Source organism: Puma concolor, chromosome B3 (assembly GCF_028749965.1).
Source record: "Puma concolor isolate L17-30 chromosome B3, mPumCon1.1.hap2, whole genome shotgun sequence".
Classification (NCBI taxonomy): Eukaryota; Metazoa; Chordata; class Mammalia; order Carnivora; family Felidae; genus Puma; species Puma concolor.
This window is the reverse complement of record NC_141672.1, coordinates 58,393,267-58,420,700: the sequence shown is the minus strand read 5'-3', so window position 1 is coordinate 58,420,700 and position 27,434 is coordinate 58,393,267. Positions and strand designations below refer to the sequence as shown.

The 27,434-nt window shown below is 36.9% G+C and overlaps 1 protein-coding gene and 1 pseudogene across 4 annotated transcripts in view; both read left to right on the top strand.

Moving 5' to 3' along the window:
• The window catches only part of LRFN5 (leucine rich repeat and fibronectin type III domain containing 5), a 250,282-nt gene that overhangs the window by 56,445 nt on the left and 166,403 nt on the right, over nucleotides 1–27,434 (top strand). The window lies entirely within an intron of this gene.
• On the top strand, nucleotides 12,157–14,686 carry LOC112855746 (large ribosomal subunit protein eL30 pseudogene; annotated as a pseudogene).

Genomic DNA, 27,434 nt, shown 5'->3' with positions numbered 1-27,434 from the left:
GACTCTTTAGATGTATTTCAGTGGGCCATAAATTTGGAGGATTATTGCTAACATATATCTGGGGCAGGGAAGTGGGTTGGAGAATCAGGAAGTTTCCAAAGGGATTTTTATATGTTAAAGAAGACTTACTGGGTCCTGGAGGTCTGGCTTATGTCAAGCTAAGGTTGCCTTCCGCCCTTAGCAAAGTGTCATCATCCCCGCAACTGAGTTCCTAGAGGATTGTCACTGCCTGTTTCAAGGACGTGTCCATGGGCTGTAGACAGTAAGGAAATTTACTTTTTCACTTGCCTTAGTTTCCCACATCAGTAACTTTTTTTGGTCTTAAATATAAAAGCACTTCACCAACAGAATCAGGCCATTATTATTTAGTCTCCTTATCAGAGGAGAAACAGTAGAATTTTGGCTCTAGGATCAGGTGACAGGAAAGGATTGAAATATCTAAAAGTCATTTGGCTGGAGAAAAGTGTTTTCTTGAGACTTGGAGGCAGTCATTCATTGCTTTGCACTTACAAGTATTCCTCAGTGAACTTCTTCCCTACAGTCTTTAGAATAAAGCATAGGATCTGGACTCCCAAAGGGGTTCCTTCCAGCTGGAGCACCTACCAGCAAGGCACCCTTGCGAGCATGCAGAATGCTGTGCTGTTGAAGCTCGATAGCCACCTGCAAGACCTTGATTTTCTCCATGCTGGCCTCTAGCTGGAGCTGCTCCCTTGGGCACTGTGGGCATTCTAGCTGGCCCCGGAAGACAGGGTGGCCAACCGTGCTAGGTGCACTCAGGCCTGAATTATTACATTCATCTGTAGTCTAATAATTTACAAAGTACTAAATAATCAACAATTTAATACTACTTTACCATTAATTAAAGAAACAAGAGATTTTCTTAAATCTTACACCTAAAAAAATCATTATTTTTGGGGGGTCCTGTGCTTAAAGAGTTATGTCACAGGAATCTATAAATCATTTTAGACCCAGTGGAGACAATAGCTGTTAGTATTTTACATTTGAATAAGATATTGAAAACACATTTGTCAGAGATGTTTGACCTTGAGAAAATACCAGACTGATTTTCCAATGAAAAGACAGGCATTTTTATTCATAGAATTATGAAGGGGAAAGAAGAACCTATAATTTTACTTGATATACTTGTGGTAAGTGTGTGATTGGCACTTAGACCATCTTCCTTTAAAAACGACTTAATTAATACATACAACTTTGTTCAGGAAAAGTGGTGAATAATAATTCATTGATGCTTTAGTTATTCACTTTTTACTCTCTGAAAGTAACCTCTAAAATCTTGTATCTTTCAAACCGTTTTTCTTTTCGTTCAATGTGTGCCATGGAATTCATTTCTAATATATCAAAATTTTCTCATGTAAATGTAAATAATTTATAATGAACTTCATAAAAATTTTGCATATGTAGCCAATGACAGATATTTATCCTATTAAAAGATTGAATTACATGTACCTTTTTCAAAAATTTTTTAATGTTTATTTATTAGTTTTGAGAGAGAGAGCATGTACACACGAGTGGTGGATGGGAAGGGGAGAGAGAGAGGGAGAGAGGGGATTCCAAGCAGGCTCCATGCTGACAATGCAGAGCCCAATGCTGGGTGGATCTTGAACCTGTGAGATCATGACCTGAGCCAAAATCAAGTGCTGATTGCTTAACAGACTGAGCCACCTGCGCCCCTACCTTTTTCAAATTTTTAGCATAAGTTTCCCAAATACTTTAATGCCTTGAAAATTTTCTCACTGTTTATTTTTCGTTTTAGAAAGAAGGACAATCTTTATTTACTATTAGTTTAATATTACCTATGCCCTTGGATATGATATATCAATGGTCACTACATTTTAATACATGTAGTTTTTGTTCAACCCATCAGATGATTTCTAATCACAGATTTTTGTTTTTTTAATGTTTATTTTTGAGAGAGAGAGAGAGAGAGAGAGCGCAAGTGAGCAGAGGAGGGGCAGAGAGAAAGGGAGACACAGAATCTGAAGTAGGCTCCAGGCTCTGAGCTGTCAGCCCAGAGCCTGACACAGGGCTTGAACTCACAAACCACAAGATCATGACCTGAGAGGAAGTTGATGCTCAACTGACTGAGCCACCCAGGTGCCCCTGTAATCACAGATTTTAGGGTTAACACCAGTTTATCTAATTAAGCAAAACTGGTTGCACTTACTTATTTTTTTATTTTATTATTTTTTTGCATTTACTTATTAATTCATAATTCTCTTCCTTAATTGTTCTTTTCTCCTGCCTCTCTGTATACTGTTTTTATTGTTGTTGTTGTTGTTGTTTGTCTTAGCCCCCAGAGCCTCTTTCTACTCTTTGGTCATCTCTCAGATCCTGTTCATTGCCTTTCTTTCTACCCAGAACTATGCTGGATCAAAATTTTTGAACATTTGCAAGGCACTACTTATATACTGGATTATAATTGTATCCTGGCCCACAGCCTTGATTCTCCCACTCCTAAAGTCAGAAAACATGCTGTTTTAGTCCACATGACTGTGCAAGGATTTTCTGTGCATGTTCAGAAGACTGGCTTGCATAAGACATTAGAGGATTTATTTATCCTTTTGTTCTAGAGATTGGAGCAATTCATTTGTCATGTTTACCTTAATGTAACTACTTAGATTATGTGGATCAGTGGTACTCCGATGGTAGGTAAGTCACCTGGAGTGCTTGTAGAGATACTGTTGGTCAAACATTCTGATTCAGTAGGTAGTGGGTGCTACCTGGGAAACTATAGTATTAAGCAGAAACCTAAGTGATTCTGGTTCATGTGGTCCAAGGATTATACTCTTTAATAAAAAATGGTAATATTTCTCCTTCTATGAACTACTTAGGGTAAGAAATTAAAGAAGTTAGGATACTTTGGCCAAGTCCTTTACTTTTTTCTACCTATTTGCAACAGTAAGAATAGCTCTAGCCCCAACTTTGGATTCATTACACTTAAATCTCTTGCATCCTTATATGACTTGAAATTTATTTCTATGACGTACAAAAGACAGACCCCAGTTTCAGATGGCTTAGAGGAAATTTAACTTGCAAGTGTATCACTGGTTCTTCAAATTATTAAAACTAAGAGAATGTTTTAGAGATAAAAGGTACATATTGTAGATAATTTATTCTAATCCCCTGCTTCTAAATGAAAAAAAAAATCTAGTCTTTTTAAAGGTTTTCTAAATTAAACATAAGCTAGTTATTGATATCGTCACTAGTAGAAGACAGGTCTCTTCAATTTGAGTAGGAACTTCTTCCAACTGAAGCAATATTTTATTTTATTTATTTATTTATTTTTAAAGTTTATTTATTGAGAGAGAGAGCGAAAGAGTGAGCACATGTATGCACGAATGGGAGAGAGGGAGGAGAATATCCTAGACAGGCTCCATGCTGCCAGCAGATAGCCCAATCTGAGGATCGAACTCACAAACTCAGGAGCTCCTGAAGCAATATTTTAAAATTTTTACTATTTATGAGAATGACCTGAGGTACCTATCAAGATGAATATTCCTGGACTCAACCTTGGAAATCTTGTTATAGTAAGTAGGGAGCATAGGAAACTTTTTTTTTTTTTTTTGGTAAATGTTTATTTATTTTGAGAGAGACAGAGAGCACGAGCAGGGTGGGGGGGGGGGCAGAGAGAAAGGGAGAGAGATAATCCCAAGCAGGCTCCATACTGTCAGCATAAAAGCCTGATGTGGGGTTCAAACTCATGAACAGTGAGATCATGGCCTGAGCTTAAACCAAGAGTTGGAGGCTTAACCAACTGAGCCACCCAGGTGTCCCAGGAAACTATCTTTTTAACCATCATCTAGGGAGATTTGAGTATAAGTGGTCCAAGGACCACATTATGTGAAATATTGTATAATATCCTGCTAAAAGGGTTGAAGAGTTAAATAAATAAAACATGATAACTAGCCTTAATTAGTTAAGGAAAATCATTCAACTAGGCTCCACAGCAGGCCCTGGGCTAATAGATTTAGTCTTTACCCTTCAAGAAACCCACTGGTTAGAGGTGGTGGTGACAATTAGGCAAATGAATTATTTACAGCGTGTTAGATGACATGGAGCACAGGGAAAGGAGTGTCAGTAAGGCCATCAGGAAAAATACCCAGAGAAAGTGACCTTGATGGGGTGAGTAGACTGTGACCTAGGGCTCTCAGGCAGTGCGTGTAGCTTGGGTGGGGGGAACCATAAACAATAAAAATTTGTGTTGAGGGAAAGCATGACACATAGGATTGTTACAGGATATAATGTATGTGCTTAGCACCCATCGTAAACATTCGGGAAATGCTTGTCATTATGTATATTTAACAGCAGACTAAGGCTGTGAGAAATTGGAAAGAGAATCCCATGAGAGACATTGATTTGGGAGGGCCTCAGGCCACTTGAAGCTTTATATCAAATAGTGAACAAATACTTAGGGCGGATGCTACTGTCTATAGCTCATTTTTATGAACTCACTAATAAATTATTTGTGGGAGAGCCAGCAATTTTCTAGGACCTGGGCCTTGAGCATCTGGGAAGATGAAATTTCAAGGAGATATCATAAATGTATCAAATATTGCAAAAAGGTCAAATGTGAATAACAGCTGAAGAGTCTCCAACAGATAAGGTTGTTAGCTCTTCATGACATGATTCTGATGTGGGTGGTTAAGAATAGTTTAGGAATGCTGATAAATATTCACACCCCTGCCTTCCAAATTGGGACTATTAAATTAGAATCTCTGGGGTATATGGCTTAAGGATCTTGACTAAAAAAATATCTGGGAGATTATTTTGCAGACTGGGGTTTGAGAACCAGTGAACTAGAGAAATGTATTTCAGTATGTGGTAGGAACAGAACTGAAAAACTTTAACCAGTATACAGGGGAGAGGAAGTGTAGATAAAGTGTAGATAAGATTTGTTATGTAAGCAAGGCAGGAGTTAGGAAGGTGATTAGGTCAATGGAGGATTTTTGTTTTTATATTTTGTTTGAATTAACACAAACCCTGGGAGTCCTTAAGTATGTTATTGTCTGATTACAGACTTCAGAAGATACTCTGGGATAATTTGCTTAGTACCAAATAACTTGTATCTTTATTTGAGTTCTCAGGCTGTAGGTTTTTACTAATTTGCCAATACAGTGATCTAATTTATCCAAAAGTTAAACATTTAGGAATCTTCAAATTTGAAGCACATTCCCCCCAAAAAAAGACTTAGTAAAAGGACTTAGTAAAAAGATTTAGTAAAAAGACTTAGTAAGTGGATCACAGAGCTGGGATGTGAGAAGGGAACAGCATTTTAAATTGTCACATCATTCATTTTAATAAAAAGTTTTTAGGTTCTTACTGAGAGGTAGTTTAGCACACCATTCTCATCATTCTTTTTTTTTTTCTTAGTTACTTTGTTTATTTTGTGTATGTATGTATGTATGTATGTATGTATGTATGTATGTATGTAATCTCTGCACCCAACATGGGACTTGAACTTCTGATCCCAAGATGAAGAGTCGCATGCTCTTCCCACTGAACCAGCCAGGTACCCTTTAACACATCATTCTTAACACCCATGTTTATATTTCTAGTACTAGCATAATTTTTATGCCAGATAGCATTAAACTCTTTAACTGTCTTCTATGCTAAATACCAAATAATGACTATGCAACCATGTTTGTCTGCAAAAAGACTGTCAGGAAGTTGGATAGATGCTTCACTTCTGCTTTCTAAATCTTGCAGAATTTCAACTTTTGGTTGACTCTCACCTGGGCAATTCAGAGAAGGAAATTCTGTGAAGCATAGTTCCCAGCTTAACCAAGTGGCCACAGCACAATCACCCCATAACTTATATTGGGAGTACTTTGTGTTTAGGAGTCTTCTGTACTTTGTATTTAGGAGTCATGATGGTTCCACATACGTTATGAAGTTGTGCCTTGACAACAACAGAAGGGATGCCATGTGAATCAGAAGGCAGTCTTCACTATTGTTCTTATTTCTCCTCTTCCTCTTACTTTATAAAGAGATAGCTTTTATTGCCTATGGTCTGCATGAACTGTGGAAATTGTTTACCCACAGTTTAATTTTATTTTCTTAGAAACATGAGAGCTAGGGTAACATTATCATTTTCTTCTAACAGATGAGAGAGCTGAGGTTAATGGATATTGAGTAATTTGGCAAAATTATAAGATCTTTCTATTTAAAAAAATGTTACTCATAGTTTGTTAGATTCAGGAGTATAGTCAAACCACTGTGCTATGGAGAGAAAAACTGGGATTTCATTATTAGTTTGAATAATGGTAAGAAGAATGACCAGAGTTCAGGTAGGTGTTTATACTTCTTCCTGTTTGGAGAGGACTCACTTTGATCCCTTGATGTAAATAGGCCAGAGGTTGACAGAAAGGCCAACCAGAAGGTCACAGCTCACCAAGACAAAGAGGACTGGGAGACATAGTACAGAGCCTCACAGGACAGAAAGAACTGATAGGAGGTAAATTGCTTGCCTTGGTATTGGTAGGGGAAAGCCTCCTAGTTTCTAATCTACTCTGAATCCTTTGTGTAGAGACAGAGCAGAAAGAGTACCTAGAAATATCTAGATATCAGAAAAAAATAAGAGTAAGGAAGGATCAATTGAATGGAGCATAATTTTCCTTTTAGAAAACGTTGCTCATATGTAAAGTAACTGCTCATAAGAATTATTCCATTCTTCACTTTCTAGCATAACGTGACTGTCCATTTTAGTTGTGCATTGATAGCCTAGTGAGAATCTGGCAGAGAGTTTGTTTGTTCATATGTGCTCTGTAAGCTGGTCTTCATGCAAACAAAGCAGGACATGGAGCCATGAACTTGGAATTAGAGAATGTGGGAAGAGTTACTAGTTATAGGGAGAAAAAAGGTAAATGATACCTGTCTAGTTTATAAAGGGATTATACTTAAATATTAAGGTGAGCTGATATAAAAATCAAATATGTCATTCTTTGAAAATGAAAAATATCTCATGGGAGGGATACAGCTTGATCAATATACATTAAACAACAAAAATAGGTTTACTTTATTATTTTAAAAAATTTTTTAATGTTTATTTTTGAGAGAGAGAGAGAGACAGAGTGTGAGCAGGGGAGGGGCAGAGAGAGAGGGAGACACAGAATCTGAAGCAGGCTCCAGGCTCTGAGCTGTCAGCACAAAGCCTGACGCGGGGCTCGAACTCACAAACTGTGAGATCACGACCTGAGCCGAAGTTGGACGTTTAACCAACTGAGCCACCCAGGCACCCCCAAAATAGGTTTACTTTAGATTGAAATTGTTCATATGTTCACAGTAGCAATCATGATAATATGTTTTCCATTATTTCTTTCCTCCCCTTTTTTTTCTCACATAATAGTCCTGAGTGTTACAAACACTGGGAAAATATCCTCATTTACCTCACCTTCCATCATTCCCAGAAACATAACTACAAAATTAATCTCTCCTTATAAGTGTTTGCAGATCATTTGTATGGAATACATAGGAGTTAAAGTTACAGTAATATTCTCTCCCATAGGCAGTTGCTAATTTTATCCGAGTGCCGTTACACCTTTAGTATTTATTCATTCATTCATTCATTCATTCATTCATTCATTCATTTATATTGAAGTGTAGTTGACACACAATGTTTCAGGTATACAACAGTGATTTCACAAGTTTACATGCTATTGTTTAAAAAATTTTTTTTTGAATTTTTAATGTTTATTTTTTGAGAGAGAGAGACAGAGCTCAGACGGAGGAGGGGCAGAGAGAGAGTGGGGGTGGGGGGGACACAGAATCCGAAGCAGTCTTCAGGCTCTGAGCTGTCAACACAGAGCCCATCGCGGGGCCTGAACCCATGAACCGTGAGATCATGACCTGAGCCAAAGTTAGATCCTCAAACGACTGAGCCACCCAGGTGCCCTACATGCTATTCTTTTAACTAAATTTTAAAGTGGTGTCCAAAATAGCTAATAAGTAAACAGTATTTAAAAATGCAAAATATATGCTATTTCTCTAACTGCAAAAGGTAACAGCACGCCAGAACATGTTTAAAGCAATTTTCAGTTATTTGTGCCAACATTTTGTATCTTTTTTCCTAGTGGCAATTTTTCTTGGTGGTATTTATTACTAAGATTAATGAGTTTGACTTTCACTAGCTTGAGAGCTAAGTAAATAAGTTCTTAATTTACTTGGGGTGTTTTAGCACTCAGACATTCTGGAATTTCTTTTTTAATCCAATGACATTAAAAAACCACTTAGGAATAATTATACAATGTACATTCAATCTCAGAAGAATTGTTTTTCTACTGTGAGGTAGAATCCAATCAGAAAGAATTTTTAAAAGACTTTCTCCTAACGTGTTCGTATTGATTGAATTGAGATATGGTCCACACAAATCAATACATGAGAAGACAAGTTGTGTGTGATGACAGTAATTCTATCTGCAGGGTAACTGCCAAATGTCTGGGTACCAATGATTGTATTTCAGCTGGCTGGTCAGCACATGATAATTTGTCAGTAAGTCATTTTGCTTTTTCTGACTTACAAAATAATACTTATTTTCCTCAAAATATACATTTTGCTTACTATATCAATATTATTATATTATATATGTAATATATATATTATATATCAAGACTAGAAGGGTTGAAAATGCCCATTTTTAAATTTGACTTCCTTATCTGGCTCTTCAGAGAATGGATGTTCTCAGAAGCCACATGCTGTCTGGTTTCCAGTATTGGTTTAGGCAGGTAGGTGCTTGTGGCCAGGTGTAAGACAATGATACGCTACTGCAGCTACTGAAATGTTCTCTACTAGGGACATTTCTGCTTACCAAGGCTAAAGAAAACCAAGGAAGTAGAGCAGCAGATTACATTAGGAATTTCTATAAGAGACTATCAAAGGAAGGCGTAAGAAGTACCATTCAGAGAACCATGTAATTGGGTGGGACTTAGAAGTCTCTAATCTATCCTCCATCCAGTGCAAGAAGCCCACCGGGGCATTTTCTCCCACCACTTACTCATTTCTTGGATTGGCAGTGTTAATTATCAGTCAGTGAAACACATTTTACATAAGTAAGAAATGATAAACATCAGAGTACCAGAAAAACAACCCACAAAGAAGAAATATTTAGGATATTCAGTTCAAGGGCAAATACACTTTACTATCATATGATCCTGCTTAGTTTCTTACCTTTTTTAGTTCTGAAATTTTTATTTTATTTATTTATTTTTTTTTAATTTTTTTTTCAACATTTATTTATTTTTGGGACAGAGAGAGACAGAGCATGAACGGGGGAGGGGCAGAGAGAGAGGGAGACACAGAATCGGAAACAGGCTCCAGGTTCTGAGCCATCAGCCCAAAGCCTGACGCGGGGCTCAAACTCACGGACCGCGAGATCGTGACCTGGCTGAAGTCGGACGCTCAACCGACTGCGCCACCCAGGCGCCCCAGTTCTGAAATTTTTAGTAAAAACATGCAATTTCTATTTTTAGAAACCAGGAATGAGATGAAGCTGAAGTTCTCTTCAACAAGAGAATAGTGGTTCTTTAAAAAAGACCCATTGCAGTTTTAATGTCTACAACTGATACCCATTATTCACCTAAATTACAAATTACATTTCTTTTATGATATATATGTCCATTTCTAGTTAGAAATGTAAATCCAACTATAATACTGTGTTAAATTTATTTTTACGTCTCTCATATTCCATTGTGACTGAATATTTCATAAAATTTAAGTTACCAACTTTGTTATCAAGGCATATTTTGCATCAGTGTTCAATATGTTTGGTTGTATATTAATTCATGGGTATTTTCTTTTAACCAGAGAGATTTCTTCAGAGACCACTTCTCCAAATTTAACCGCATTCTGTTGTGTTCTCTTAGGAAGAATCTGTATTATTAACAGTAATTGAAAGATGGTAAGAAGTCACATATTCTAAGAGTTTTTACATTATGTTATCTGGATGTCTGTAGGTGCCTTTGAGAGAAAATTGTTTAATCTGTGCTTTTCTTGTTTTGTCAACACCCTGAGTAGTAATTGTGGTTACAAGGCATTGAAGTCCACTTAGAGTAGTTTTACACTTTTTTTTTTCTTTTTTGGTAGGCAAAGGGAAGAGTGCAGTAATTTTATTATATGATTATCATGACATTGGAAATGTATCTCTGGGTTGTAGAGGACATTTTCTGCAAAACCTCATGATTGTAATTTTGGATCGTTGAGGAAATGTTTGAAACCAGTTTGCACAGAAGAGTTTCACAATTTAAACAATCTCAAAATCCTAGCCATAGAGGAAGATACTAGTTTTGTCCCCATTTTTCAGAAACGAAAACTGATATGGGACATGTTTAAAGTATGCTGTGCTGGGCCACACTAACCAACAAAGATGATATATTTTAGTAGTTTCTTTAATGAATATTTCAAATGAAATATACTTCTGTGAATGGCCAAGTGAATCATGCAATAGATTTTGCATTTTTTCCCCCTCTGTGGTTTCTCAAGGCTCTTTTTAAGTAGGGAGCATGCATGTTTTTGAGGGAAAAATGCGAGCTAGAAGAATTAATTTTCAGTTGATGAAAGTGTTGTTTTTATTGTTGGATTTCATTCTTTTAAAGTTTCAATTTTGTATTTTAGGAATTGTTCAGGTAAGGAAGAAAAAAAAAAGCCAGGAAAATTCTGACTTCTATTAGGACCTTTCCGTGGGGTAGGAGGTTCTTTGCAAGGGCTTGTCAGCAATTACTTCTGGAGTTTGTGAGTAGTAAGGATCAAGGTAAACAGAACATATTGGACTGTTGGTTTAGACAAGAATGATGATATGACTTCAATATGCAATGTTGGCTGTCACTCACTCCTTGTTTTTTTCTCCTGACTCTATATTCTCAAATTTTATGGTTATACATACATGCTGTCCACATTAGGGTTGGAGTCACTTCATTCTAAAATTTGATGTAAAACAATAATAGAGAACAAAATCACCCTATACTTAGCAAGGGGGATATTTGATAAAGTTGATATACTCTAGCACTGCTGTTTAATATAATAGTCGTAGCCATTTGTACTCTTTAACACTCGAAATGTGGCTCCTGTGATGGAAGAACTGAATTTTCAATTCTGTTTAATCTTAGTCAGTTTAAAGTTAAATAGCCCCATGTGGGCGAACACCCCTGGGCAGTGATGTGTGTAGGTCTAGAAGTGACTGCCAAATGTCCATGCCCCTGACCCTTTCCCGAATATGTGGAGTGCTGGTTCTTTCTTAGGGCTCATTGACACCTACCTCATTGACAAATTTGAGCATTCTTTTTTCCCTAGTGTGGGTCCAGCTTGAATAGCTAGATCTCTATCTATAAAAGTCTTTGGTTAGCCAACGTCTCCTGGTCATCCTCTAGCTTTGCACCACTGGTTGCCTGTTTGCTTTCTCTGAGTCTTCTTGTGATTGGGACTGGATCCTGTTCCTTCCAATTCTGGCTTACACTGACAGCTACTGAGCATGCCTTCTGTCAGTTATAGCCATTTCCAGTTGGTGATTTTCGATTCTTGGACATAGAAGTTCCTTTCAGTAATGTGCAGTGGACATCTTGGCTGTGTTCATTAGGGCACCATAGCTAGTTTCTGCAGCTGTCATAGATGCCTGCATGTCAAATCTGGTGATGAAGCTGTCATTTTTCATTTTGTTGCTGCACAGCTGGCTCATTTGGCAAATTATTTAATCTGTTTGCTCTAGCTTCCTTATAAAATGGAGATAATACTCATATCTAGCTCACTTGGTTACTTGAGGAATAAATGAGTTAATACAAGAGAGGGGCTTTGAATGGTGCTTGGATATATGATTGTTGTATAAATCACCATTAGTAACAGTACTTCAGTGGTTTACATCAGATGCTCTGATTAAAACGATTTCCATTTAGCTCTTCATTTTTTTTTTTCAACGTTTATTTATTTTTGGGACAGAGAGAGACAGAGCATGAATGGGCGAGGGGCAGAGAGAGAGGGAGACACAGAATCGGAAACAGGCTCCAGGCTCTGAGCCATCAGCCCAGAGCCCGACGCGGGGCTCGAACTCACGGACTGCAAGATCGTGACCTGGCTGAAGTCGGACGCTTAACCGACTGCGCCACCCAGGCGCCCCTAGCTCTTCATTTTTATTACATGTCAGAATATTATAAAAATACATTCTTTTAATTTTTTCTGTAATTTAGCCTGAAAATGTTGTAGGGGAGGCTTAAGAAAGTGACTATATTACATATTTAACTTCAAGAACTTGAAATTTTCATTCAGTGCTCGATTTTCATCCTAAATGATCTAATCTGTGACCGTGGGCCATTAAATATGTGTGTGTTTTCTTTTTCTCTCCTATCTCACATTACTGTCTAGTTTAATAACAAATCCTGGGTCAATAGGAACTTCTTAGAAGGTAGTTTAAAAAACATCAATTATTAATTACATATGCCCTTTTGAGTTTTACTGCTACCCGAAAAGCTTTAGAATTTTTTCCACGCAGAATCCCCTCCCCAAGCCCAAGACAGCTTTTCAAATAACTTGTAAGAGAATCATGTTACATTTATTGGCTAGGATTAGTGTCTCTCAGGTTTGAAATAATTTGTTAACAATTGGTGTCTTTACCAGATACTAGGCAGATTTCCTAAAGAATAACCAAGCCAAGGACACTGTGCACTTATCTTCATTCAGAACCACTGACTTTATCTGTTGACTTTAGTTCTGGCTTCTGTTCTTCTAAACATTCAGTTCATATATAAATATACACATACATGTATATATGCATGTATATCTTGGTAATTTCTTGTTGTTTTTAAGCATTTGTGCCCTGTAGAAGAGAAGGAAAAAGTGGAAAATCAAGATGAATAATCTTGGCAGCTATGTTGTAGAAATACATAATTTTGTTTACGGAGACAAATGACTAGTCGTGTTGTGAGAAATGGTTAGCCAACTAGCAGAAAACAAGACAAAACAAAACAAAAAACCATATTCCAAGATGAAAAAATAAAACATTTATGTGTAAAATATGAACTCTTAGTAATATAAGAGGAAAACCTGATAGAATTTGTAATCTTACAATGGAGCAGTGCTTCATAACCATAACTCCTAGTCTGGAGCCCATGGAAGGAAGAATGATAACATTACAAAAATCAGTTACATTAGAATAAAATCTGTATCGCAAAAATACCAAAATCAAATACATAGGCCGGGAAAACTATTTGCAATTTATATCACAGGAATGTGTTAATATTGCTTAAGATTTTCTAGAAATCAAGAATAACACAAAAATTAAAACTGTACACAAAGGGAAGACATTTTTTTTAATGTTTTTATTTATTTTTGAGACACAGAGAGGCAGAGGGGCAGAGAGAGAGGGAGACACAGAATCTGAAGCAGGCTCCAGGCTCTGCACTGTCAGCACAGAGCCCGACGTGGGGCTCGAACCAACGGACTGTGAGATCATGACTTGAGCCGAAGCCGGACGCTCAACCTACTGAGCCACCCAGGCGCCCCAAAGGGAAGACATTTTTAATAAAAGAAGATGATGAAATGGTTCTTGTACATAGGAAATTATGTCTTAATCCTAACTCTAATGTCCATCAGAATCCTATAGAAATTCAAATCCTAAAGCAACATTGATAGAATTTTTTAGTCTCTTGAATTGATGGACATCTGTAAGCTTGTTAAACTCACACTATTGGTATAGTCACTAATAGCAAAATAACACTCTCACTTGTTGCTTGTGAGAATGTAAACAGTACATCTCCCATGTTGGACAGTTTTGCAAGATCTATAAATATTAAAACCCCATGCATATTTTAACCCAGACATTTTTTTCTCCCATGAATTTATTACTGGTTCTATGGTTGAATATTCATGACATAAAATTTGTATAAAAATTATAATGTTGGGTGTTTGACTGGCTCATTCAGTGGAGCATGTGACTCTTGATCTCGGAGTCATGAGTTCGAGCCCCATATTGGGGGTAGAATTTACTTAAAACACATGCACACCCCCCCCCACACACACACACACACACACACGCCAAAATAAAAAAGCATTAAAAATTTTATACTGTAGTATTATTATAATAGCAGAAATAACTTAAATTTCTGTAGCATTTGATGGTTAAATGAATTAAGGTATGTCCATACAACGGAAACCTCCCCAACTGTAATAATTAATTAAAAAAAAAAACAAACAGAAGAAGAATAAGGAAGTTTCCTATACAGAGATATGAAAGACAGCCAAGCTATAATGTTAAGTTAAAGAATCAAGGCATTGTGGGAGCTCTTTCCTTTCTCTCTCCCAGCCATTTTGGCAGCTGCTCTTGGTTGGGGCTGTCCTGCATCTAAGGCATGGAGGTGGTGGCTGAAAAGAAGAAAAAGTCAGTGGAGTCAATCAATTCTAGGTTCCAACTCATTATGAAAAGTGGAAAGTATGTGCTGGGGTACAAGTGGACTCAGAAAATGATGAGACATAGTAAAACAAAACTAGTCATCTTTAACGACTGCCCAGCCTTCAGGAAATCTGAAATAAAGTAGTCCACTATGTTGGCCCAAACTTTTGTCACTATGTGGCAATAATATTGAATTGGGCACAGCATGTGGGAAGTACTACAGAGTGCAAACTGGCTCTCATTGATCCAGGTGATTCTGATATCATTAGAAGCATGTCAGAACAGACTGGTAAATTATAAATCATGCAAAATTTTTCCTTAATAAAACTGGCCAGACCTTCTTAAAAAAAGAATCAAGTTGCTATATGGCATATGAAGTAAATAACGTAATTCAGAAATACAGTCCAATAAAAATATGTGCTTGTATATTCATACATATATAAACCTCTGGAAGAATGCATATTACTGGAACTTTCATATAGGAACTGGATGTATGAACATAAGGATTAGAAAGAAACTTTTTACTGTATAATTTTATGTATGTTTTGATTTATGAACAGCATAGATGTATTACCTATTCAAATATACATATAAGTTGAATAAAAATGTTAATTAAGAGAAGTATCCCTTTGAGAAACTCAAAATAAATTATATTTCTATAACTTATGTTTCAAGCCATCTGTAACAATATTAATTTCATTTATTATTTTGGCACAGTGGATCTTTGGGCCTCTGAAGCTCATTGTTTTAAATTTCATATTTGGTTATATTTCGTTAAGTTACGAACTCATAATTCCTCACTGTAATAGTCCCGAAATTTGTATCGTTTTTATTTCAGCCAATAGCAAAATAAAACCCAGGAAGATTACCTTTGCACAATGTCAGAAAGCACGACTGTGGGAGAAATGGACTAAATTTTCTATTTTCTAACTTTCAGTCAGTATTCCTTCAATGATGTTGAATTCTATTACATTGCACTATCATTTCTTACATGTTCTATTTTAGTGCTAAAAGCTTCTATTTTATTATTTTGTAAAAACCTTGAACAGCCTCTTCAAGGACAAAATGTTAGCAAAATGGAACATGAGAATTATGAACTAAAAATATTAATATCTATTTTTCTTTTAATTTATTATTAGTCTGTTAAGATCATCCTTTGCTACAAGGGAATTCATTTTTCAAATAGGAGAATACTTTAAAATATGTCTAGAATATTCTACAAAGTTATGTAAAGAGATTTCTATTAAGAAATTTTATAATTTAAAGACGAATCAAGTTCTTAATACAATAATTGTCTAAAATGAGAATTTGGACTTTCTTTTCTGAAGTCTAAAAATTGTCTTAATGGGAAACTAACAATTATTTTAGCCCAAAAATGAAAGACAACTAACTAGCATTTCCCTCTTTAAAGTATTTTCCCCCCACTCTTAACATCTTTTATTTGCTGCTCTTACATCTTAGATACCAGATGCTTCAGCTTGTCATCTGTATTTGTTCATCCTCGCCTCTCTTGAGGCAATTAATCCTTGTTTCTTTCACTCCAGTACCACTTTCGACAATCCACCTCTCTTCAAACAAGATTGTTAAATAAATCTTTCTAAAGTACCACCTTCTGGTATCACTTCCAAGCCCAAAGAAGCTCTAATATCTCACAATATGTTCAAGAGAGATAAAGTGCCTCAGAGTCAAATCTTGATTCCAAATCTATTTATTGAGCATCTAGGCATGTTGCAAGGTCTACAGAGACGTATTTCCTCTCTTCCCTATATCACTCTTTCTGGAGGTCAGAGTTTTAATTCATTTTCAAGTTCTGGCTCTCATAGGTAAGCAAGGGCCAGTACCCTTCCTCTAGAGGCCACAGTCTCCTTATTTGTGAAATTGGAATGATAAAGTATACTTACATTACCGTTGTTAGGATTCAATGAAGTTGATACATGTAAGATGCTTTGGAGATGTGTTTGGTATATAGTAATCACTCTACAAATATGCACTATTTTTATTCCCTTCCTCCTTGAAGAGTCAGGGGTGTGTTTGACTTCTCCCTTAGGTATATCTGTTTCCTGTGTTTAAGATTCTCTTCCTCCTCATCTCTACTTATTCAAGTTCTGTCCTTCCTTCAGATCACAGTTTAAGTGGCTTCTTTCTGATACAGATATCTCTGTGCACTCCAGCCAGACACCTAATAGCACTAGACTGCAAATTCCACTTAGCTCTTAATCACATACTACTCAGGAGTAGAGATCATGTTTTAATTATTTGATTCCATCAATGCCTGGGTGCTGAGGCTTCTTTCACAACAAGACAGAATCAATAAACAACAAATTTCTTACATGTTAGGTATATACATCTTCTGGACCCAACTTGAAAAAAAAAAAAATTATGACCTTTAGTCCTTTCATCATATTGGCAATCCACATGTCTTTTATTTTTACATGATACTCATTGGATGTTCCTTGAATATAAGAATCCTGTCACTGGGATTTGTGAATGGGCTTCAGAAGGGCAGCAAAGCCTCTGAAATTGCAGAATTTGGGGTATGGGAATATGAGTATTTTCTCCAGGCGAAGTGGTACGCCCACAAAAATACTAGGAACCATTCTTAATTATTTGTTTTTATCCACGTTTGGTAAGTAGGAACCAAATTAATAATATTCAAATTGATCATTAATGTTATATGTCTTATCATTTGCTTAAACTTCCATGTTTTCAATGCAAGATATGCATTTTAAGAATTAAGTATATGAGATTCTTATGATTCCATTTTTATTGTTTTTTTTAACTAGATGAAGACTTAAAGAATATTTCTTTTTTTTTTCCCCATAATTGTCCAAATGAAATTGATGCTTTTAAAAAATGAATGGTGAAAGGTGTGCCTGTCTGGCTTAGCTGGTAGAGCATCTAACTCTTGATGTTGGGGTCATGAGTTGAAGCCCCATATTGGGTGTAGAAATTACTTAAAATTAAAAAAAAATAATATAAATGGTGGTTTGTTAACTTCCGTCAAGATGAAGTAGGGAGCTTGGTAGAACTCCTCAGCAAAACAAGTTACATGAAAATTATAAAATATTGTTACTTAAAGTCTATTGAAATTGGGGTGGTTGGCTGGCTCAGTCAGAAGAGCATGTGACTCTTGATCTCAGGGTTGTGAATTCATGCCCCACGTTGGGTGTAGAGATTACTTAAAATAAATAAATGAATAAACTTTAAAAAATAATTTATGGAAATTAACCATAAGGGAATATAACAAACAACTATCTATTCACTGTGGCATTTGAACCATGACTAGCTGCATTACCTTTATACCACACAGCTCCATGTTATGGAGGCTCTATTATAGGCATATGTAGCCAAAAGCTGAAAGGCTACTTTTCTACCACATTTCAGTCTAGGATTATGATTTTACCCTGAGAGGACTCTTATGATTAGTGGTTGCCAGGTTATTGTTTTCCATTCATTTTATTTACAATTTGTCTATGTCTTTAGCCTATTATACATTCTAACAATCTCCCTTTACAATTACTGTTTTGCTTTTTACGTGTTTCATTTCTTCTTTATATGTTTAATATTCATTATATTATCTATCCAATACTATCTCCTACCACTTGTACAATTATATTTTTTTGTAAATGTTTATTTATTTTTGAGAAAGAGAGAGGCAGAGCATGAGCGGGGGAGGGGCAGAGAGAGAGGGAGACACAGAATCTGAAGCAGGCTCCAGGCTCCGAGCTGTCAGCACAGAGCTCGATGTGGGGCTCAAACTCATGAATCGTGAGATGATGACCTGAGCTGAAGTTGGATGCTTAACCAATTGAGCCACCCAGGTGCCTCTTGTACAATCATTATATCAGCATATTCTATAAACTTCAAAATACATTTACTATTTTTTTGCTTTAAGAAGTCAAGAAATTTCTACTCCTGATTGGAAGCAGAAGTCTTCTTATTTATTGTTTGATTATCTTATAATTACTGTGAGACATGTTAAAATCTTGGATTTGTCTATTTCTTCAAGTTTGTAATTTTTCTTTAAATATCTTGATGCTATAAAAAGCAGAGATTTTAGTAATTAACATTTCCTTTGTATTGACTCATTAAATTTTCCTCTTTATCTATATTAGAGAGTTTTGTTTAAAATTTTTTCAATGTTTGTTTATTTTTGAGAGAGAGAAAAACAAAGTGCAGGCAAGGGAGGGGCAGAGAAAGAGGGAGACACAGAATCGGAAGCAGGCTCCAGACTCTGAGCTGTCAGCACAGAGCCCAACGCAGGGCTTGAACCCATGAACCATGAGATCATGACCTGAGCCAAAGTCGGACACTCAACCAAATGAGCTACCCAGGCACCACTAGGGTTTTCTTTTAAAATATACTTCTCTAATGTAAATGAAACTTCACCAGTGGTTTTTTGCTTTTGTTTTGTGTGTGTGTGATTTTTTTTTTTTTGAGATTTTTTTTTTTTTTTTGAGAAAGCTGTCTTTTTCCATCCCTTTATTTTTAACTTTTCTATGTCCTTTTACTTAAGGTATAACTATTATAAACAGAATATAGTTTTTAAAGAGTGTCTCAATCTTTATATTTTAAATGTATTTTAAATGAAATTCTGGTCTGCTTACATTTTATGCAATTAATATGTTTATAAGATTTTATTTTACACCACAGACAACATGGGTTATTAAAATATTTCTGAAGTTAAAATAACATGATGAGGATTTTACTGTAGGAGAATTAGATTATGTCATTGCTAAGGCAAGGAATGAAGTCAGAGAAATTAGAAAATTATTAAAATTAACACATGTTTGAGATATTGATTTCCTATAAAATCAATAAGGCTGGGGTGGGGGTGGGAATTAACAGAATTGGTGCACAGAGAAGACAGATGTACTTTTTCCCTTTTTTCTAGTTTTATTGAGACATAATTGACATGTAACACTGCATTATCTTAAAGTGTACGGCATAATGACTTGATATTGTGAAATGCTTACTATAGTGACTGGACTTCCATCATTTCAAAGATACAAAAAATATTTTTTCCTTGTTCTGAGAACTCTTAGAATCTCCCCTCTTAACAACTTTTAAATATACCATATGCAGTGTTAACTATAATCATCAAGTTGTATGTTACATCTCCACTATTATGACTGAAGTTTGGATCTTTTGACCAGCTTTATCCAATTCTCCAACCCCGACCCCCTGCTTCTGTTAACCACAAATTTGATCTCTTTTCTATGCATTTAATTTTTTAAATTTTTTTAATTATTATTTTTTCTTGTATTTATTTTTGAGAGACAGAGCACAGTGGGGAAAGGACAGAGAGAGAGAGAGAGAGAGAGAGGAATAGAGGATCTGAAGCAGGCTGTGTGCTGATAGCAGTGAGCCCAATGTGGGATTTAAGCTCATGAACTGTGAGCTCATGACCTGAGCCAAAGTCGGCCGCTCAACTGACTGAGCCACCCAGGCACCCCAGTTTTTTATTTTTTAATTTTTATCTGTAGATTCCACATATAAATGAGATCATATAGTAGTTGCCTTTCTCTGACTTATTTTACTTAGCATAATGCCCTAGAGTTTCATCCATGTTGTTGCAAATGACAGGATTTTCTTCTTTTTCATGGCCAAATGATACTCTATATTATATGTACATTTTTTATTTGGGAAAAAAAAAGGCAGGCTATAGGTTACACTTAGGTGATGGACAACTTTAAGAAATTTGTAGAGCAAGAGAAACCTATGAAAAATAAAGGGAAGGAACCTGAGAGATTACAGGAGAACCTGGATAGTTTACATTCTGAAACTCTTCCTTTTGGACTAGGGGCTAACTTTGCCAAATGCTATAGAACCTTCTTATTAAAATGTGGTTCTAGGGGCGCCTGGGTGGCTCAGTCGGTTAAGTGTCCGACTTCGGCTCAGGTCATGATCTTGTGGTTCACCAGTTTGAGCCCCGCGTCAGGCTCTGTGCTGACAGCTTGGAGCCTGAAGCCTGCTTCGGATTCTGTGTCTCCCTCTCTCTCTGACCCTCCCCCCATTCATGCTCTGTCTCTCTCTGTCTCAAAAACAAATAAATGTTAAAACAAATTAAAAAAATAAAATAAAGTAAAATGTGGTTCTAAAACCAGTAGCATTAGATTCACCTAGGACTTTATCAGATTCTACTTTTAAAAAAATTGCAAAATGATTTCCTACACATTAAATCTGAACACTGTATAATACAGTAGTTCTCAATCTTGGCTGCTTATTAATATTACCTGTGGAGCCTTGAGACACTGCACCATGTAGGCTATAGCCCAGACCAAAGCAGAATCTATAAGTCTGGGACTCAGAAATCAGTATGTTGAGAGCTCCTCAGGTGGTTCCCTTGTAGCCAAGGTTGAGATTCAGTGCTACAGAGACACATAAGAGAACAAGGACTGGAACTAGATGATTCAGAGCAAGGAGAACTGGGGAGGATTTCAGAGGCTAGAGTCTAGTCTTTGTTCTGCTATGGATAGAATTATTTATTCTCTGTAAAATCTGTTTTCTCTTTGTATTTTTTTTCTTATATTTGGCAAATATTTATTAAGGCCATGCTTTATGCCAGACACCACGAGAGGTGTTGGATTAATAATCTCCAAACCCCACCAGTTCCTAAATCATTTGATTTTACTGTCTATGATTTATAAATTGGGAGATCATTGGTAGTACCTAATGGATTGGTGGTAATCATCTGTATACGGTCACTGTGCGAGTGGGTGGTAAAAAAATTTGCTGGTTGTAACCGAGGGATTGAACGTACAGTATTGATCAGAAGCATCTATTGTATCAAAAATGGAAAAGCGGGGGCGCCTGGGTGGCGCAGTCGGTTAAGCGTCCGACTTCAGCCAGGTCACGATCTCGCGCTCCGTGAGTTCGAGCCCCGCGTCAGGCTCTGGGCTGATGGCTCGGAGCCTGGAGCCTGTTTCCGATTCTGTGTCTCCCTCTCTCTCTGCTCCTCCCCCGTTCATGCTCTGTCTCTCTCTGTCCCAAAAATAAATAAAGGTTGAAAAAAAAAAAATGGAAAAGCGATCCAAGTTGGTTTGTAGAAATGAAACTGTATAAGCCAATGAATTTATTAGAGTATAAGTTGAGGAGAGTTTGAGAAAAGAAATATGGGGAAAAGTAGATGACAGACTTACAGATTTTTTTCCCCATTTTGACCACCAGAGAAGTGACAGGAGCTAGATCAGGGCATCTCAAACATTAATGTACACAGGAATCACCTGGGAGAATTTGTTAAAATGAAGATCCTGACCTATTAGGTCTTGGGTGTAGGGCCTGTTGCTTTTCAAATAAGCTTCAAGGTGATGAAATGCTTCTGGTATGGAGACCACACCTACAGCAGCAGGGCCAGAAGCTCTCCTGCAAGGTACAAGCAGAGTGAGGATCTTGCTAAAAGCTAATCTGCTCATGCCTGTTTCTTAGTCCTTGGGCACTACTTCCCCACCCTCACCCTCACCCCTACCCCCAGAAAGATAGGGGCACAACTTTAAAAGATACATGTGAAAATGAGATAAACTGCAGTGAGAAATAAGGCAATATGTCAAAATAATATGAGGGAGGAGTTTGGGGAAAGAGGTTCTGCAGTTCACAAAGGTAAGACTATTTCAAGAACTTGGTTCGTCTTTGAAAGAGTAGAATCTAGGGTACAGCAGGGCTGTTTTGTTTTCAAATGACTTTGGTCATAGTGTCAAAATCCACATACTCATGAACACATGTCCTTACCTGTTTATGTGACATTAATATCACATGGATGAGAGCCTTACTGAGAACAGGGTCATTGAGTCAAGACCAGGTACTAATCAGAAAATGACATGCACTGTATATGGAGATATGGCCAATAGTAAAAGGAAGACTATTACAAAGAGCAATGAGAGAAATAAAATAAAATTAAAATTGAGAGTAACCATGGAAAGAGAAAAAGACCCATTTTTGTCTGTTTCAACAATGAAAAACAAATTGAAGAGGGAAAGTGTATCATTGGGCTATTCACATTAGGAGAAATAGCTGTCAACAATGAAAAAGAGGAGAGGATTTACAGATCAGGAGAAAAGTAATCAGCAAGACATGACTAAAGCACTTTTTTTTTTCTTTTTTGAGAGAGGGAGAGAGGGTGCAAGTGAGCAAAGGGCAGAGAGAAGGAGAGAGAGAGAGAATCCCACAAGGGGCAGAGAGAGAAGCGGGGCTCACCCCAAGTGGGGCCCGTGCTCACCTGAAGCAGGGCTGAGGCTCACCCATGAGCTGTGAGATTATGACCTGACCTGAAGCCAGATGCTTAACTGACTGAGCCACCCAGGCGCTTGTGCCTAAAGCACTTTTAAAGCAACATTAAGAGTGTACTTGCTACTTGACCCATACATTTTTGGATGAATAGATGCTTGGTGTTGATGCTTTCTCCACCTATGCTCTGCAGCCTAGGGGAGGCAGCAGAGAAGTAGTTGAGTGTGTGCAGAGAGGGACTCATTGATAGCATCACAGAGGATACTGTTGATAGTATCACAGAACCCAATTGTGGAGAGGAGTAAGGTTTGCTTACTGGGAATGGGAATGGCTGACCATACATTTCAGGGAAAATACAAGTAGCTGGAAATGAACCAATGAATTGAGTGAATTAGAAGGCACTTTGGTTTAAAGTTTCTGATGAATATAAAGAGGGAAATGTTTTACTTTGTGAGATCTGTGGGTGAAAAGATATTGGAAACAGTGAGATTAGAATATGGTAAGAGATGATAAATTACAAAACATGGTTGTACAAGGCACAGATGACTGACACAGAGTGAATATTATCATAAATGGCTTGAGGGAGAGAAGTTTCACAATGTGATTATTAAAGTTAGTAGATGTCTGCAAATTTGAGATGGAAAATAAACCATACACACCAGTTCTTGGATTTATCAAGGAGGGAGAAAATGTATCCCAGTTTTGAACATTTGGAAAGAGTGTATAGTAAAATTATAGATTAATAGGGTTGGGAAGGGATTTAGAGCTAATACAGTCCAATACTTATAACTTATAGATGAGGAGGCTCATAATGAAGAAGGTAAATTACTTGTCCAAAAGAACTGGAATTAAGATATAAGATGATTGACCCCTATTGTTCTTTGTACTGGTAAAGATGATGGCAACAATTTTGACAATATGAGCTAAGGCATACGTATACATACCAAGGGTTTACTGTAGACAGGAACTTTGCTCATAGCTAATGCAAACAAGTTAAAATGAATTTCTGATTCTAGTTCCTCCTCCAGAATGTTCCCTCCACGAGGGAAGTGACTTTTTAAAAAAATTGTGTGTTTATTTATTTTTGAGGCAGAGAGAGACAGAGCATGAGCAGGGGAGGGGCAGAGACAGAGGGAGACACAGAATCCAAAGCAGGCTCCAGGCTCTGAGCTGTTAGCAACAGAGCCCGATGCAGGGCTTGAACTCACAAACTGTGAGATCATGACATGAGCCAATTTCAGATGCTTAACCGACTGAGCCACCCAGGTGCCCCGAGGGAAGTGACTTTAATTGTTTTATTCCCTGGTATATCCATAATAGGTATTTGGTATTCCATGTGTATCTGCTAGATATATGAGTAAACACATTTTTTAAATTTAGGATTTGCTAATCAGCTAGCTGCTGCTCTAAAACTATGACTTTGCGAATTTTTTTTTTTTTTTTTTTTTTTTTGGTGCTAATCACTTCAAGTGCTCATTAAGTATTGATGGACAGTAAGGATAGATAACACTTATTGAACACAGACTGTGAACCATATGATGTACATATTATTTTTATCTACATAACAAGTCTTGAAAGTAATAATTATAATATGGGAGACCTAATGTATTTAAATTATTTCCTACTACTGAAGTTCCGGCTAGTAATATATGGTGAACTTATTGGGCAAAACATACAGAAGATAATTTAGAAGGAAGATTAACGATTTTCTTGGAAAAGAATGTCTCCTAAAACAAAGACGATGCCAGCCAGAGTGGGCTCGAGGACAAAGCAGGCAAAAACCTCTTTGATCTTGCCCGCAGCAATTTCTTCGCATCTCCGGAGGCAAGGGAAACAAAAGCAAAAATGAACTACTGGGGCCTCATCAAAATAAAAACCTTATGCACATCGAAGGAAACAATCAGCAAAACTAAAAGTCAACCGACAGAATGGGAGAAGATATTTGCAAATGGCATATCAGATAAAGGGTTAGTATCTAAAATCTACAAAGAACTTATCAAACTCAACACCCAAAAAACAAATAATCCAGTGAAGAAATGGGCAAAAGACATGAATAGACACTTTTCCAAAGAAGACATCCAGATGGCCAACCAACACATGAAAAAATGGTCACTCATCATCAAGAAAATACAAATCAAAATCACAATGAGATACCACCTTACACCTGTCCAAATGGCTAACATTAACAACTCAGGCAACAACAGATGTTGGCGAGGATGCAGAGAAAGAGGGTCTCTTTTGCATTGTTGGTGGGAATGTAAGCTGGTGCAGCCACTCTGGAAAACAGTATGGAGGTTCCTCAAAAAACTAAAAATAGAACTACCCTATGACCCAGCAATTTCACTACTAGGCATTTATCCACGGCATACAGGTGTGCTGTTTCGAAGGGACACATGCACCCCTATGTTTATAGCAGCACTATCAACAATAGCCAAAGTATGGAAAGAACCCAAATGTCCCTCAATGGTTGAATGGATAAAGAAGATGTGGTATATATATACAATGGAGTATTACTCAGCAATCAAAAAGAATGAAATCTTGCCATTTGCAACTATGTGGATGGAACTGGAGGGTATTATACTAAGTGAAATTAGTCAGAGAAAGACAAAAATCATATGACTTCACTCATATGAGGACTGTAAGAGACAAAACAAATGAACATAAGGGAAGGGAAACAAATAATATAAAAACAGGGAGGGGGACAAAACAGAAGAGACTCATAAATATGGAGAACAAACTGCGGGTTGCTGGAGGGGTTTTGGGAGGGGAGATGGGCTAAATGGGTAAGGGGCATTAAGGAATCTACTTCTGAAATCAGTGCTTCAGTATATACTAACTAATTTGGATGTAAATTTTAAAAAATAAAAAATAAAGTTAAATTATAAAATAAATAAATGAATAAATAAATAAATGAATAAATAAATAAATAAACAATTTAAAAGGAAAAAAAACCCCAAAAAACCAAAAAACAAAATATTAGTTACCAAATGGGAGTTTCTGACGTGTTAGATGGAAAATTTTCCCAGTTCAGCTGCATGGATCCATTGTTGCATTACACCTAAGTAATGGTGTAATACTTAGGGAAATGAGTAATGTGATGGAGAGGTAAATTCCCTCAATTCTTTTGACACAGACAGTTCATTATTGGGAAAGGCTCAAGACAATGGTAATAGTATCATAGCAAAGTCTGAAAGTCTGTGACCTCTCAGATTTAGCCCATGGGCCAGCAGCAGCATCTGGGAACATTTCAGAAATGCAGGACCTCAAGCCCCACCCCAGATCTACTGATTCATAAACTGCAATTTAACAAGCCTCCTGCCTTAAGGTAGGTGATCCCTAGCCAAGCAGTTCACTGAAACAGAACAACGCAGAGCAGTGACAATGGCAGGGAGATCAGTCTTGCCCAGGAGTAGATGTAGGATTTGTGAAGATTCTGTACAGATATGGTAGATGGATAAAGATGTTATGGGAGCAGAGGAGTGAGAATTTAAATGAAATCTTGGTAATGATTATTGTCAGGACTTCCATCTGTAAACACAAGTCAGTGAAGCCTAGAAAAATTGAGGTCTTGTCTACTTTACCAATGAAGACACCACAGGTCAAGAAAGGTAACTTCCTCAAAGTGGTGCAGAGTCTGTTCTTGCTCTACTGCCAGTATTTTAAATGAAAAGTGACCTGTCTAACAGAAAGTATGCCCTCACTACATTTTCACACATAATCAGGAGCCAAGAGAGACAATGTGGCCTTTTCGTAATGAGCACTTGGGCAAGATGGCTGTTGATGTGTGGGAAATGCCAAGTTTCTGCTAATGCAAAACAGTGGAGATGGAAGGTGATAAAAATTTGGTAGTAAAAGGACTCAGTTGATTTGAAATGTCATCAAAAGAGACAAAGCTGACTCAAATGCGAGTTACACAGTAAGAATTCCAGGTGTATGATAGCAAAAAATCAGAAGAAAGATGAGAGGCCCCCAGAGGTGAAGGTGGCAAAGTGACTTATCAGGATGAAGATAGAGTTGGTTGGGGGTGCTGGCAGGAGAATGATCAAACAGTAAATCCAACATCTCAGAGACAACCTACACTTCTGAATTAAGTCAATATGAACACATTGGCACAATACTTAACTAAAATCCTGATTATAAAAAGTCCAGTTTCTATTTAAGGGCTCAGGAATATTTTACAAGCCTAATCACGTTAATTCTCACTCTACTCCCTGGAAACCGATGTATCTACAATACTATTTAAATGTATACATTTTCTATTTCTCAGTTGAGACACAGAAAGAACTTGGTGAAACAATCTCCTTCTCTCAAGCTGAAGTAGTTCAAAGTATATTATTATGTGCTTTAAGTAATCCAGCTAGCTCTTCAAACCATGCTACTCTTGTATCATTGTCAAATTCTGGTGTCTGATTTAATTATTAGAAGATCCTCTTAGATGTCCTGGTAAGACTTCAAGAAGAAAGAAATGAAAATCCAAATTTAAAAATTAGGAATATTTTAAGACTTCAGTGTAGCCATCAAAGGCTGATGATGATGTCTATATTTATCCACAAATGGAATATAGTTGCTTAATTAGCAATTAAACATTGTCATTATTTTAATTACTTAATTTCTTCCAATCTTTAAAAAAATTATGTTTTATTTTATATTTGAGAGAGAGAGAGAGAGAGAGAGAGCAAGCAGGGGAGGGGCAGAGAGATGGAAACAGAATCCGAAGCAGGCTCCAGGCATCGAGCTGTCAGCACAAAGCCTGATGTGGGGCTCAAACTGATGAACAGTGAGATCATGACCTGAGCCCATGTAGGATGCTCGACTGACTGAGCCA